A 13,406-nucleotide genomic window follows, 5' to 3' on the forward strand; every position below is an offset into this window, starting at 1 on the left:
GCGTTGCTTCTTGGCTCAACAACTTCTGATATATTAATATCACAATCTGCAAAATTATCAAACTGCTTTGGTTTTTCAGAACCAAGCTTATCATCAAACCTGATATTGATTGATTCTTCTACAGTCAATGTTTCAGTATTGTATACCCTGTAGCCTTTTGAGCGTTCAGAATATCCAAGAAGGAAACACTTTTGTGCTTTGGAATCAAACTTACCAAGATGATTTTTAGTGTTCAGAATAAAGCATACACATCCAAAAGGATGAAAATATGAAATGTTGGGCTTTCTATTCTTCCACAATTCATAGGGAGTCTTATTTAGAATAGGTCTGATAGAGATTCTATTCTGAATATAGCATGCAGTGTTTATTGCTTCTGCCCAGAAATGCTTAGCCATATTGGTTTCATTGATCATGGTTCTGGCCATTTCTTGCAGAGTCCTATTCTTTCGTTCTACAACCCCATTTTGCTGTGGAGTTCTAGGACAAGAGAAATCATGGGCAATACCATTCTCTTTGAAGAATTCTTCAAAGGATCTGTTCTCAAATTCACCACCATGATCACTTCTGACCTTTATGATTTTACACTCTTTTTCAGATTGAATCTGAATGCAGAAATCAAAGAACACTGAATGAGTCTCATCCTTGTGTTTCAAGAATTTTACCCATGTCCAGCGGCTATAATCATCTACGATGACTAATCCATATTTCTTTCCTCTGACAGATGCTGTTTTGACTGGGTCAAACAGATCAATGTGCAAGAGTTCTAATGGCCTTGAGGTAGAAACAACATTCTTGGACTTGAATGCAGGTTTGGAGAACTTGCCCTTCTGACATGCTTCACAAAGAGCATCTGATTTGAATTTCAGATTAGGGAGTCCTCTGACCAGATTCAGTTTGTTAATCTGAGAAATCTTTCTCAAACTAGCATGACCTAATCTTCTGTGCCAGACCCACTGCTCTTCAGAAACAGACATAAGACAAGTCACCTTCTGACACATAAGATCTTGCAGATCTGTCTTATAAATGTTGTTCTTCCTCTTGCCTGTAAATAGGATTGAGCCATCCTTCTGATTTACAGCCTTGCAAGACTCTTGATTAAAGATTATATCATAACCATTGTCACTCAATTGACTGATAGATAAGAGGTTATGTGTTAATCCTTCTACAAGAAGTACATTAGAAATGGAAGGAGAGTTACCAGACTTTATAGTTCCAGAGCCAATTATCTTGCCCTTCTGATCTCCTCCAAACTTGACTTCTCCTCCAGACTTAAGCACCAGGTTTTGGAACATAGACCTTCTTCCTGTCATGTGTCGCGAGCATCCAGAGTCCAGGTACCATGACATGTTGTGCTTTGTCCTTTTTGCAGTCAAGGATATCTGCAATAGGAATAATCTTATCATTAGGTACCCACATCTTTTTGGGTCCTTTCTTGTTAGATTTTCTCAAGTTCTGGTTGAACTTGGGTTTAACATTGTAAGCAATAGGAGGAACAGCATGATAATTCTTAATGTGAGTTTCATGATATTTCCTAGGTTGTGTCACATGCTTTTTGGTGTGTGTTATGTGAAAACTTTGAGCATGTGAAATGTGCCTAATATCATGAGAGTGGCCATACTTGAACTGATCATACAATGGCTTGTATGTAATTTTCATTTCATCAACAGGTTCAAGTTTGTATGGGGTTTCACCCTCAAAACCAATGCCAACTCTTTTGTTTCCAGACACAGCATATATCATAGAAGCTAGCTGACTTCTGCCAATACTTCTAGATAAGAACTTCCTGAAACTTAAATCATATTCTTTCAGAATATGGTTTAGACTAGGAGTGGATTGTTCTGAATCAGAAGGAGATCCAACATTATTGGATAATTTTAAAAGTTTTTCTTTTAATTCAGAATTCTCCAACTCAAGCTTCTTTGTTTCAAATTCAAATAGCTTTTTCAGCTTTTTGTATTTGAAACTAATCTGAGACTTGAGTTCCAGAAGTTCAGTTAGACCGGAAACTAACTCATCTCTAGTAAGTTCAGAAAATACCTCTTCAGAATCTGATTCTGATGTAGATTCTGATCCGTCATCTTCTGTCGCCATCAGCGCACAGTTAGCCTGCTCATCTTCAGAGTCTGAATCATCTTCTGACTCATCCCAGGTTGCCATAAGACTTTTCTTCTTATGAAACTTCTTCTTGGGATTTTCCTTCTGAAGATTTGGACATTCATTCTTGTAGTGTCCAGGCTCATTGCATTCATAGCACATGACCTTCTTCTTGTCAAATCTTCTGTCATCAGACGATTCTCCACGTTCAAATTTCTCTGAACTTCCTTTGCTTGGTCTTCCAGAGTTGATTTAGCCTTCTGGAGATCAAGGACAGTTCATCTTCTTCTTCAGATTCTGATTCTTCAGGATCTTCTTCTCTAGCCTGAAAAGCGTTAGTGCATTTCTTGATATTTGATTTTAATGCAATAGACTTACCTTTCTTTTGAGGCTCGTTTGCGTCCAGCTCTATTTCATGACTTCTCAAGGCACTGATAAGCTCTTCCAGAGAAACTTCATTCAGATTCTTTGCAATCTTGAATGCAGTCACCATAGGACCCCATCTTCTGGGTAAGCTTCTGATGATCTTCTTTACGTGATCAGCCTTGGTGTATCCCTTGTCAAGAACTCTCAATCCAGCAGTAAGAGTTTGAAATCTTGAAAACATCTTTTCAATGTCTTCATCATCCTCCATCTTGAAGGCTTCATACTTCTGGATTAAAGCTAGAGCTTTAGTCTCCTTGACTTGAGCATTTCCTTCATGAGTCATTTTCAAGGAGTCATATATGTCATAGGCCGTTTCCCTGTTAGATATCTTCTCATACTCAGCATGAGAGATAGCATTCAGCAAAACAGTTCTGCATTTATGATGATTCCTGAAAAGCTTCTTCTGATCATCATTCATTTCTTGCCTTGACAGCTTTACGCCACTGGCATTTACTGGATGTTTGTAACCATCCATCAGAAGATCCCATAGATCACCATCTAGACCAAGAAAGTAACTTTCCAGTTTATCTTTCCAGTATTCAAAGTTTTCACCATCAAATACCGGCGGTCTAGTATAACCATTGTTACCATTGTATTGCTCAGCAGAGCCAGATGTGGATGCAGGTGTAGGTGTAGACTTTTCACTTTCATCAACCATCTTTTACTGAAGCGTTTTTCTCTTCCTGAATCTTTTCTAAACACGGTTAAGTGCTTGCACCTTAGAACCGGCGCTCTGATGCCAATTGAAGGATAGAAAAACACTTAGAAAGGGGGGGTTTGAATAAGTGTAGCTTTAAAAACTTGACAGATAAAAATAAATTGCACAATTATTTTTATCCTGGTTCGTTGTTAACTAAACTACTCCACTCCACCCCCGCAGAGATGATTTACCTCAACTGAGGATTTAATCCACTAATCGCATGGATTACAATGGTTCTCCACTTAGTCAGCAACTAAGTCTTCCAGAGTCTACTGATCACACACTGATCACTCCAGGAACAACTGCTTAGATACCCTCTAAGACTTTTCTAGAGTCTACTGATCCACACGATCACTCTAGTTACAACTGCTTAGTTCACTCCTAAGACTTTCCTAGAGTATTCTGATCCACACGATCACTCTAGTTCCTTACAACTTAATGTAATCAATTCTAAGAGTTTACAAATGCTTCTTAAAAGCGATAATCACAACTGTGATATTTCTCTTAACGTTTAAGCTTAATCTCACTAATATATTACAACAGCAATGTAGTGAGCTTTGATGAAGATGAAGATTCTGAGCTTTGATTTGAACAGCGTTTCAGCAAGTTAATTTGAATTGTTTTGGTGCGGAATCGTTAACCTTGCTTCTCATCAGAACTTCATATTTATAGGCATTGGAGAAGATGACCGTTGAGTGCACCGTTGAGTGCATTTAATGCTTTGCGTGTTCCGTACAGCATCGCATTTAATGTTATACGCTTTTGTCAACTACCTCGAGCCTTGTTCACGCTGTGTCTACTGACGTAGCCTAGAATAGCTTTTAACGTTCCTTTTGTCAGTCAGCGTAGCTTGCCACTTGTACTTTCTTCTGATCTGATGTTTGTGAATACAACGTTTGAATATCATCAGAGTCAAACAGCTTGGTGCATAGCATCTTCTGATCTTCTGACCTTGAAGTGCTTCTGAGCGTGATACCATCAGAACTTCAGTGCTTCTGTTCTCTTGTTCTTCTGATGCTTTCATAGACCCATGTTCTGATTCTGCTTCGACCATCTTCTGATGTCTTGCCAGACCATGTTCTGATGTTGCATGCTGAACCCTTTGAGACAAAGCTTCTGAGCGCTGAATTATGCGTACTCTTTATATATATTTCCTGAAAGGGAAATTGCAATGGAATAGAGTACCATATTATCTTAAGCAAAATTCATATTATTGTTATCATCAAAACTAAGATAATTGATCAGAACAAATCTTGTTCTAACAACCCCCATAACAGCAACCCAAGCAAGGACATGGCATTCGAAGCGGGTCTTCGGAGTGCGCAACCGCAAACTCAACGAATTCCCATACCCCTTTCTCGTACTCTTTCGACAATCGGTTTGAATTCATCCATGTCTTATCCATGTCTTAATTAAGCTAAACAAATGCTTCTTGGTTTCTCTATCAGGTACTAAGGAATTCTGTCAAGATAATAAATAGCTATCATCATAATAGAATACCTAATCAGAATACCCGATTTCTTAAAGAAGACATTACCTTATTTCAAGGTAATATAAGTCCACAAACCAAAAAACTGGTTGAGAGACATTAAATTGATATTAAATAGAACCATAAACAATAAACTATAAGCAGAAAATAACAAACTATAAGCAAGAAGAAAGGGATAGTAACCTGAGTTAGACTTTATGTGGGAGATGGGTAGGTTTGAATCGGTGTTGTACAAGTAGAAACCAGAGACTTCAAAGTAACTGTAAAATTAAACACACACACGATGCAGTTAAATACAAATATCATAAAAGTGAAGGAACTATATGCAAACTGTAGCACAAACTACAATGATTTTAGAAGTAGAAACCAGATTCCATAAAACACAGTTTCAGAATAGTGCAGACACATACATTCATATCTCATTCAGAATAATTTCAAAAGAAATTTAAAGCGAAAATGACATGAAACAAGCTTTCACTAGGAGTCGCTTTAAAAATAATAAAAGACATATCTAAGTTTGTAACAGACTATCAATAACTCTACTCACTTCTTTATCACTAAATGACTACAATACTAAATGCTTTCCTGTTATCTCTGTATCCTCCAAATTATACAAAATATTCTTCTAACTAACTAACTGCTCTAACTAGTATGTATTGCTACTATAATTCTCCTTTATTTCTATATCATAACTAGTATGCATTTTAAGTAAATAAAAAATCAATGTCACTATTTCATTGAGGTTTTAATAGTTTTTTCCTATTGTAGTACCACTGTTATGTATTTGCCTCTCTAAATTTGATGTCCAAAACTATATGCTTCATCTTGCAAACAAAACAACAGTGGAAGAATCAGAACTACTCTGTCAAAGCAAATAAAAAGACTATGTAAATAAGACTATGTAAACAAAACAACAGTGGAAGAATCAGAACTACTCTTGTTTTTTCCTACCTCTGTCAAAGCAAATAAAAAGACTATGTAAATAAGATCAAGCACTACTCAAGGTTTATCTAACTATCTCATATTTTCAATGTCGTTTAAGAATCAGAACAAAACGACATTAAGCGACATGAATCAAATTTTCAGATTTTTAAGAGTAAAACACAAAATCAGATTATCACCGGACCTATGGCAGCAACAATGCAATGACAACAAACCCATTCATTAAAACCTAACACAAAACCCTAAAACTACTACAGACCCTAAAACTACAACAGTGAATTTTGCTAACCTTCACAAAGTGAAACTGCTCAGCAAGAACGACGGCGGCGGCGAGAAGATGTTGAGTGGTGTCGGTGTTGTGGAGGTTGGCGGTGGCGATAGACGGTGGTCGGTTTTGTTAAGGATGAAAGAAGAAGAGAAAAGTACTGAGGGCAGTGAAGAAACAGTGAGAACGATGAAATAATGAAAGGTACAAAACGCGTCTGTTTTAATTTGTTTTAAAAAATTTAATTTTAAAATGACCTACGTCAGCGCTTTTCAAAAGCGCTTTCATAGGTAACCCTATACCAGCGCTTTTTCGCTAAAAGCGCTTTCGTACCATATACCTATACCAGCGCTTTTTGAAGCGCTTTCATATCTACCCCTATATCAGCGCTTTTGCAAAGCGCTTTCGTAAGGTGGGCTATACCAGCGCTTTTGAAAAGCGCTTTTGTAGACATGGGCTATACCAGCGCTTTTTTAATGTTTTTTAGCGTGTTTTTTAATTTTGTTTTTAGTGAAGCCTATGCCAGCGCTTTTTCCAAAAGCGCTTTCGTAGTTGTGCTGGCAAAACTCAAATTTGGCGTAGTGGTACTTTAGTATTTTTGTAGTATTGTACTGTTTGTACCTTAGACTTGTTCACTAAGTTTACTGTTTTAGGGCTTATGTGGCAAGATTTTCTTTTCTTATAAATAGCCTTGTAATAGCTATCATTAATAGTAGAATACAACATTTATTCTCTCATCTCTTTTGCGCCGTTATTCTATTATTCTCTTTGTCACCATCTTTATTCATTGTGCACCAACAATTGGTATTTAGAGCTCCGATTCCAAACACAGGGAAACACGAGTGAACGTGAGTTTGTGTGACTGTGTGATTGATTTTGTTTCTGGGAAATAAAGTTGTGTTGAATCACATTTTTCTTGATTGTTTGTGGGTTGGGAAACACTGTGTGAGTGTGAGTGAAATCTGTTTTTGTCTGCACAAGTTTAAAGATGAGTGGAAGCAACTTGAATACCAAACTTCCAGTTCTTGATGGTAAAAACTGGAATAGATGGATAATTCAAATGCGTGTATTATTTGGTGCTCAAGATGTTCTAGATCTTGTCACTGGAGGATATATTCCGGTTGCAGCGGATGCAACGGAAGAACAAAGAGAAGCGCAGAGAGAGACGAAGAAGAGAGACCAAAAGGCGTTGTTCTTCATCCATCAGTGTTTGGATGTGAATGTGTTTGAGAAGATTGCTGATTCTATGACGTCAAAGGAGGCGTGGGATATACTGGTCAGGTGTTACGGTGGTGACGTATCAGTGAAGAAGGTGAAGCTTCAATCCCTGAGAAAGCAATATGAGAATCTCAACATGAAGAACAATGAGAAAGTCTCTGAGTATATCTCTAGAGTGATTGTAATCACTAATGAGATGAAGGCTTGTGGAGAAACTCTTTCTGAACAAGTAATCATAGAGAAGATATTGAGGTCACTTACTACTCAATTTGATTATATTGTTGTATCCATTGAACATTCTAAAGATCTGGAAACCATGAGAATAGAAGAGTTGCAAAGCAGTTTAGAAGCACAAGAGTTGCGTCTGACTGAGAGAACTTCTGAGAGAGAAGTTGAGCAAGCTCTGAAGGCTTCTTTTGTCAAGAAGGACCAGAAGCATAGACGTGGTGATAGATTCCAGAAGGAAGCCTCGACTTCTGATGAGAAGAGATATCAGAAGGGAAAGGATAAGAAGAAAGTTCAATGTTACTGTTGCAAACAGTTTGGCCATTTTGCTAGAGACTGTTTGGCAAACAAAGGAAGGAGATCAGAAGAAGCAAATATAGCCAGAGGAGGATCAGATGATGAACCTGTGCTATTGATGGCTTCAGAGTCGGACAAAAGATGTTCGTCAGAATGGTGGTATATGGACACTGGGTGTTCAAATCACTTGACTGGAAACAAACAATGGCTGATAGACTTTGACTCTGAAAGGAGGACAAAGATCAAATGTGCTGATGATAAGTACCTATATGCAGAAGGTATGGGAAATGTCAAAGCCAAAGTGAAGAATGGAAATACTGTTCTGATCAAGGATGTTTAGTATGTTCCTGGAATCAGAAGCAATCTGATGAGTGTGGGTCAGCTCATTGAGAAAGGTTTCTCAGTTATTATGAAGAACAACCTCTTGAAGTTGTATGATTCCAATCAGAAGTTGATTATGCAATCTGAACAGGGAATCAACAGAACATTCAAGGTGAATGTAGAAACAGCTGAAATAGAGTGTCTGAGTGCTGAAGGCTCAAAAGGTGATAGTAAGCTGTGGCACAAGAGGTTGGGGCACTTGAACTATAGAAGCCTGGGGCATCTAAGTTCTAAGAAGCTTGTACATGGCATTCCAAAGATTGTGAAGCCTGAGAAGTCATGTGAGGTATGCATGAAAGGCAAGCAACCCAGATTGCCATTTGTATCAAAAGTTGCTCCAAGAGCAAAGCATGCTCTGGGAATAGTGCACTCTGATGTGTGTGGACCATTTCCAGAACCTTCACTTGGAGGAAATAGGCATTTTGTGTCTTTTGTGGATGAGTTCACAAGAATGACGTGGGTAACACTTATCAAGTTTAAGACTGAGGTGTTCACAGAATTCCAGAAGTTCAAGGTGAAGGCTGAGAATCAGAGTGGTCAGAAGATAAAGATTCTCATAACGGATGGTGGAGGCGAGTATAACTCTACAGAATTCCAGAAGTTCTGTGATGATAATGGGATTGAGCATGAAGTTACTGCTCCTTATACTCCTCAACACAATGGTCTTGCTGAACGTAGAAACCGTACTTTTCTTGATATGACGAGAAGTATGCTAAAAGAGAAGAAGCTTCCTCATAATCTATGGGGAGAAGCTGTTGCTACTGCAGCATATGTGCTCAACAGGTGTCCAACGAAGAGGCTGAAGGAAATTGTTCCTTTAGAGAAGTGGACTAAAGAGAAGCAAAGTGTTAGTCATCTGAAGGTTTTTGGTTCTGTGTGTTACAAACACGTTCCAGAAGCTAGAAGGAAGAAGCTGGATGATAGAAGCAAAGTGATGTTATTAGTGGGGTACCACAGTACAGGTGCATACAAACTCTATTGTCCAGAAACTAACAAAGTTGAAGTCAACAGAGACGTCATTGTGAAGGAATCAGAAGTTTGGGATTGGAGAGAGTCTCAACCAACTTCTGATGTAGAGATAACTTTTGAAGAAAAGTTAGAGTCAGAAGATGAAGAATCTTCTGAAGACGAGTCAGAAGATGAAGCATCTTCTGAAGATGAGTCAGATAGAGAATCTGATTCTGATCCAGATTCTGATGATGATCCAGAGTCTGGTGGTAGTCATGATTCTGGAAGGGAAAACTCTGAAGACATAGGGTCTGGAGGACAAGCTTCTGGAGATGATCATGGAGGTGGTGACTCTGGAGTAGCTGACTCTGAAGTAGCTCAGCGACCACAAAGAGTCAGAACTATACCAAGAAGGTTTGTAGATTTTGACATGTTGCAAGACACAGAAGTTGACTCAGAAGGAGAGGTCATTCAGTGCGCCATGTTAGTAGATTCTGAACCAGTGAGTATAGAAGAAGCGCTCAAGAAGAAGGTCTGGCTGAATGCCATGAAAGAAGAACTTGAGGCTATAGAAAGAAACAAAACTTGGAAGCTGACAGAACTTCCAAAGAAGAAGAAAGCCATCAGCGTCAGATGGGTTTTCAAAGTAAAGCTGAAGCCAGATGGATCAGTTGGTAAACAACAAGCAAGGCTAGTGGCTAGAGGTTTTCTTCAGAAACCTGGACTAGATTACTTTGAGGTGTTTTCTCCTGTAGCTAGACATGAAACAATCAGACTGGTGATTGCGTTAGCTGCGAACAGAGGTTGGTCCTTGATGCATCTGGATGTAAAGTCTGCATTTCTGAACGGTCCATTACAAGAGGAGGTATACGTGTCACAACCCCCTGGCTTTGTGAAAAAGAATAAGGAAGGGATGGTGTACAAATTACACAAAGCTCTGTATGGATTGAAGCAAGCGCCCAGAGCTTGGAATTTGAAAATTGATTCATTTTTCAAGAAGCAAGGGTTTCAGAAGTGTGAGATGGAATATGGAGTTTATGTGCAACATTCTGGAAGCAATATGATTCTGTTGTGTCTTTATGTTGATGACATATTGCTTACGGGGAGTTGTCCAGAAGATCTGATGAAGTTCAAGAAGGTGCCGATGAATGAGTTTGAGATTACAGACCTTGAGAAAATGTCATATTTTCTAGGGATGGAGATTCTGTACTCAGAATATGGTATCATTCTGCATCAGTTGAAGTATGAGTTAGAACTTCTGAAGAAATTCAAGTTGGAGAATTGCAACCTGTTGTTTCTCTATCAACCTATGAAGCTGAGTACATCGCAGGCGCTGTAGCTGCATGTCAAGCTGTGTGGCTTCTGAATCTATTAGAAGACCTGAAGATTAGGGTGAAGAAGCCTCTGAAGCTGATGATTGATAACAAGTCTGCAATCAATCTTGCCAAGAATCCGGTGTTACATGGAAGAAGCAAGCATATTGAGACAAAATATCATTTCTTGAGAAGCCAAGTCCAGAATGGAACATTAGAAGTTGTGCACTGTAGCACTCAGAAGCAAGTGGCAGATGTTCTGACGAAGGCGATCAAGACGGATCAATTTCTGCTCTTGAGGGATGGAATTGGCGTTGTCAGTTTTGATGGAAGAATATGAATTAAGGGATGGTATTGAAGAGTAATTCAATATTCAGAAGATGGATTGATCTTCTGATGGTTACTCAGAAGATAGTATTGACCAGAAGATGTTATCTGGGTCCCATTAGCTTAGCTGTTTAGTAGTAAGGGTACTTTAGTATTTTTGTAGTACTGTACTGTTTGTACCTTAGACTTGTTCACTAAGTTTACTGTTTTAGGGCTTATGTGGCAAGATTTTCTTTTCTTATAAATAGCCTTGTAATAGCTATCATTAATAGTAGAATACAACATTTATTCTCTCATCTCTTTTGCGCCGTTATTCTATTATTCTCTTTGTCACCATCTTTATTCATTGTGCACCAACACTTTCATCTTCGTCTTCTTCCTCTTGTGCATTAATGGAGTTTGTGTGTTAACCCCAACAGATTACACAAACTACCACAGAAAACTTTAGGCGTTCTTTCCTCCCAAGCTTTACGCTACTCCATGATAGTATGGAATATTCATATGAAAATTTTAAGTACAATGATGTTAAATCTACAAACTAATACATCTATATATACTGATAACATAATGACTATTGCATCTACTCTTAATCAATTCTTAGCATCATTAAGTGATTTGGGTGACAATTTATGTCTTTCGAATGCTTGTTTTTACTTTTTTTTAGTTGTGTGTTAGTAAGAGGGCACACTTAAGGTTAAGTTAGCTTTAGTCTTGTATATGCATGTTGTTGTGTGGGTAATTTGGAACTTCCACAATGATCTAATCTTTGCATGGGGTTACCTCTATCGAGTATTTAATAAATATGGTGAAGTTCTCCTATTGAAAATGATTCTTTAATAAAAACATCTTCTCATAAAGCAGATAAGAGAGCATTGGTATTCAACTCTAATAACCTTACTTAATTGAGTAGTTGCATCAAAAACATGTTAACATCAAAACAACTTTTACAAATAAGCAACAACCTAGTTTCCATTTTAACCTAAATGAACAACAACAAAAAGTGTCAATATTAAAGAAGCACAAGAACAATAATTTTGACAAAAATGATGAATAGAATTTCACCTTCTCATAAGGTAACTAAAAAGGCATAGGTATTCATATAATAACATTACTTAATTGAGTTGTTGCATCAAAACTGGAAACACATTGTCCATAAACATGTTAACATTAACACAGCCTCTATAAACAATAACAACCTAGTTTCTATTTAAATTATATTCACATGTACTTGAAAAAATTGTTCATGACTAGATAGGGCCCGGGTATAGACAATTAATAAACAATTAATATCTTGACAATAATCATAAAGAAGATGAAATCGAAACAGTTTAATGTTCATAATAAATTGAACATAAGTTTGGTGGAGTAATATTAATAACTAATTTGATAGAAAAGGATAGTATATAGGATGGTCCATATGGGATGGGAGAGTAAACTACAGTATGTATAAGAAGAGAAAGCATGTGCAATTACTGTTATTTTTCTAAAATTAAGCTATTTTCCTTAAAGGTGAGTTTTTTTTTTTTTTTCAAAATCTATAATAAAAATAGAAAATTTTGGTTTAAATGTTATAGTTTATATATTTTAAAATAATAAAATTATTTTATAAATTAATGTATTTGATTTTGGTTAATATATTTTTTAATTGATGATAAATTTAATTAATTTGATATTTATTTAGACACTATTAATTATATATAAAAATTGTTAACTTTAGTTTTGAAAATAGTAAAATATGAGTTTTTATCGAGAAAACTTTTGATATTTTTTAGAGACCTGAAGTGATTGTGTGATTTGTCTTACTCTTGTGTCAATCCTAATTGGGATATGAAATTATTTTTTATTTTAAAATATATGATTTTATTTACTTTATGGAGAATAAGATTTTTTTAGGGATTTGTAGTGTTTTGGGCCCTCATACTGTTGGATTTCGACAATTATAAATATGGATCTTTATTACTTTTATGAAGATAATATAAGAAGTTTGAAGGAAGAAATATAATCCTAGGTAGAGAGGTAAAGATAGAAGTTATTTAAAGTTTTTGTAAATTGAGAAATCTATGATGGTGTCTAAGAGGGATTCGAGAATACTTTTAACATTAAAGAGATTGAAAAATACTTAGATAGAAAATAAAATTTGTTCTTAAAAACTTGAAAACTTATTTTCTTGTAACTCATTAATAATATTTTGTAGTAACTTTTAGAAGTGTAGTGGGTAAGAAAGTTGTTCTCTCCCCAAAATAGATCTATTTGTTCGAGATGGGTAAAAATACTGCAAACTTAAATTAAGAATCGAACCTTCCACTTATATCAAATACGTAATATAAGTATTGTGCTTCAGTTGGAAAGATTGAATTTGTGAGGCCATTCATCTTCTTCGACAAGATATCTGGTAACCGAAATAAACTTCACAAGCTCTAATCCTTCATACTTGATATTATGATCGTTCAATAGAAATTTTTGATAAAGATGTCGTTAACAACATGTTAACAATTAGTCACATTAAGATACTCTTAAATTTCTTAATTTTCTATCGACATAGATAGAGATAAAAGAAACAAAAGAATTGATTTCTTCAATTTTGATGAATCTGTCTTTGATTAAAGGTTTGATTTCCTATATGGGAATCACCCGAAATTGTCGAAAATGAACTCAGGGTTCGTTTTTTCTATGGTTGCAAAATCAAAATTCTCATCTTCATCGGTGGTGATTGAATCAAAATCATAACTATCCATGAAAGTTTCACATTTATCTTTATCTCATGAGAATCGATGGACTGTG

Source organism: Vicia villosa, linkage group LG5, assembly GCF_029867415.1.
Source record: "Vicia villosa cultivar HV-30 ecotype Madison, WI linkage group LG5, Vvil1.0, whole genome shotgun sequence".
Classification (NCBI taxonomy): domain Eukaryota; kingdom Viridiplantae; phylum Streptophyta; class Magnoliopsida; order Fabales; family Fabaceae; genus Vicia; species Vicia villosa.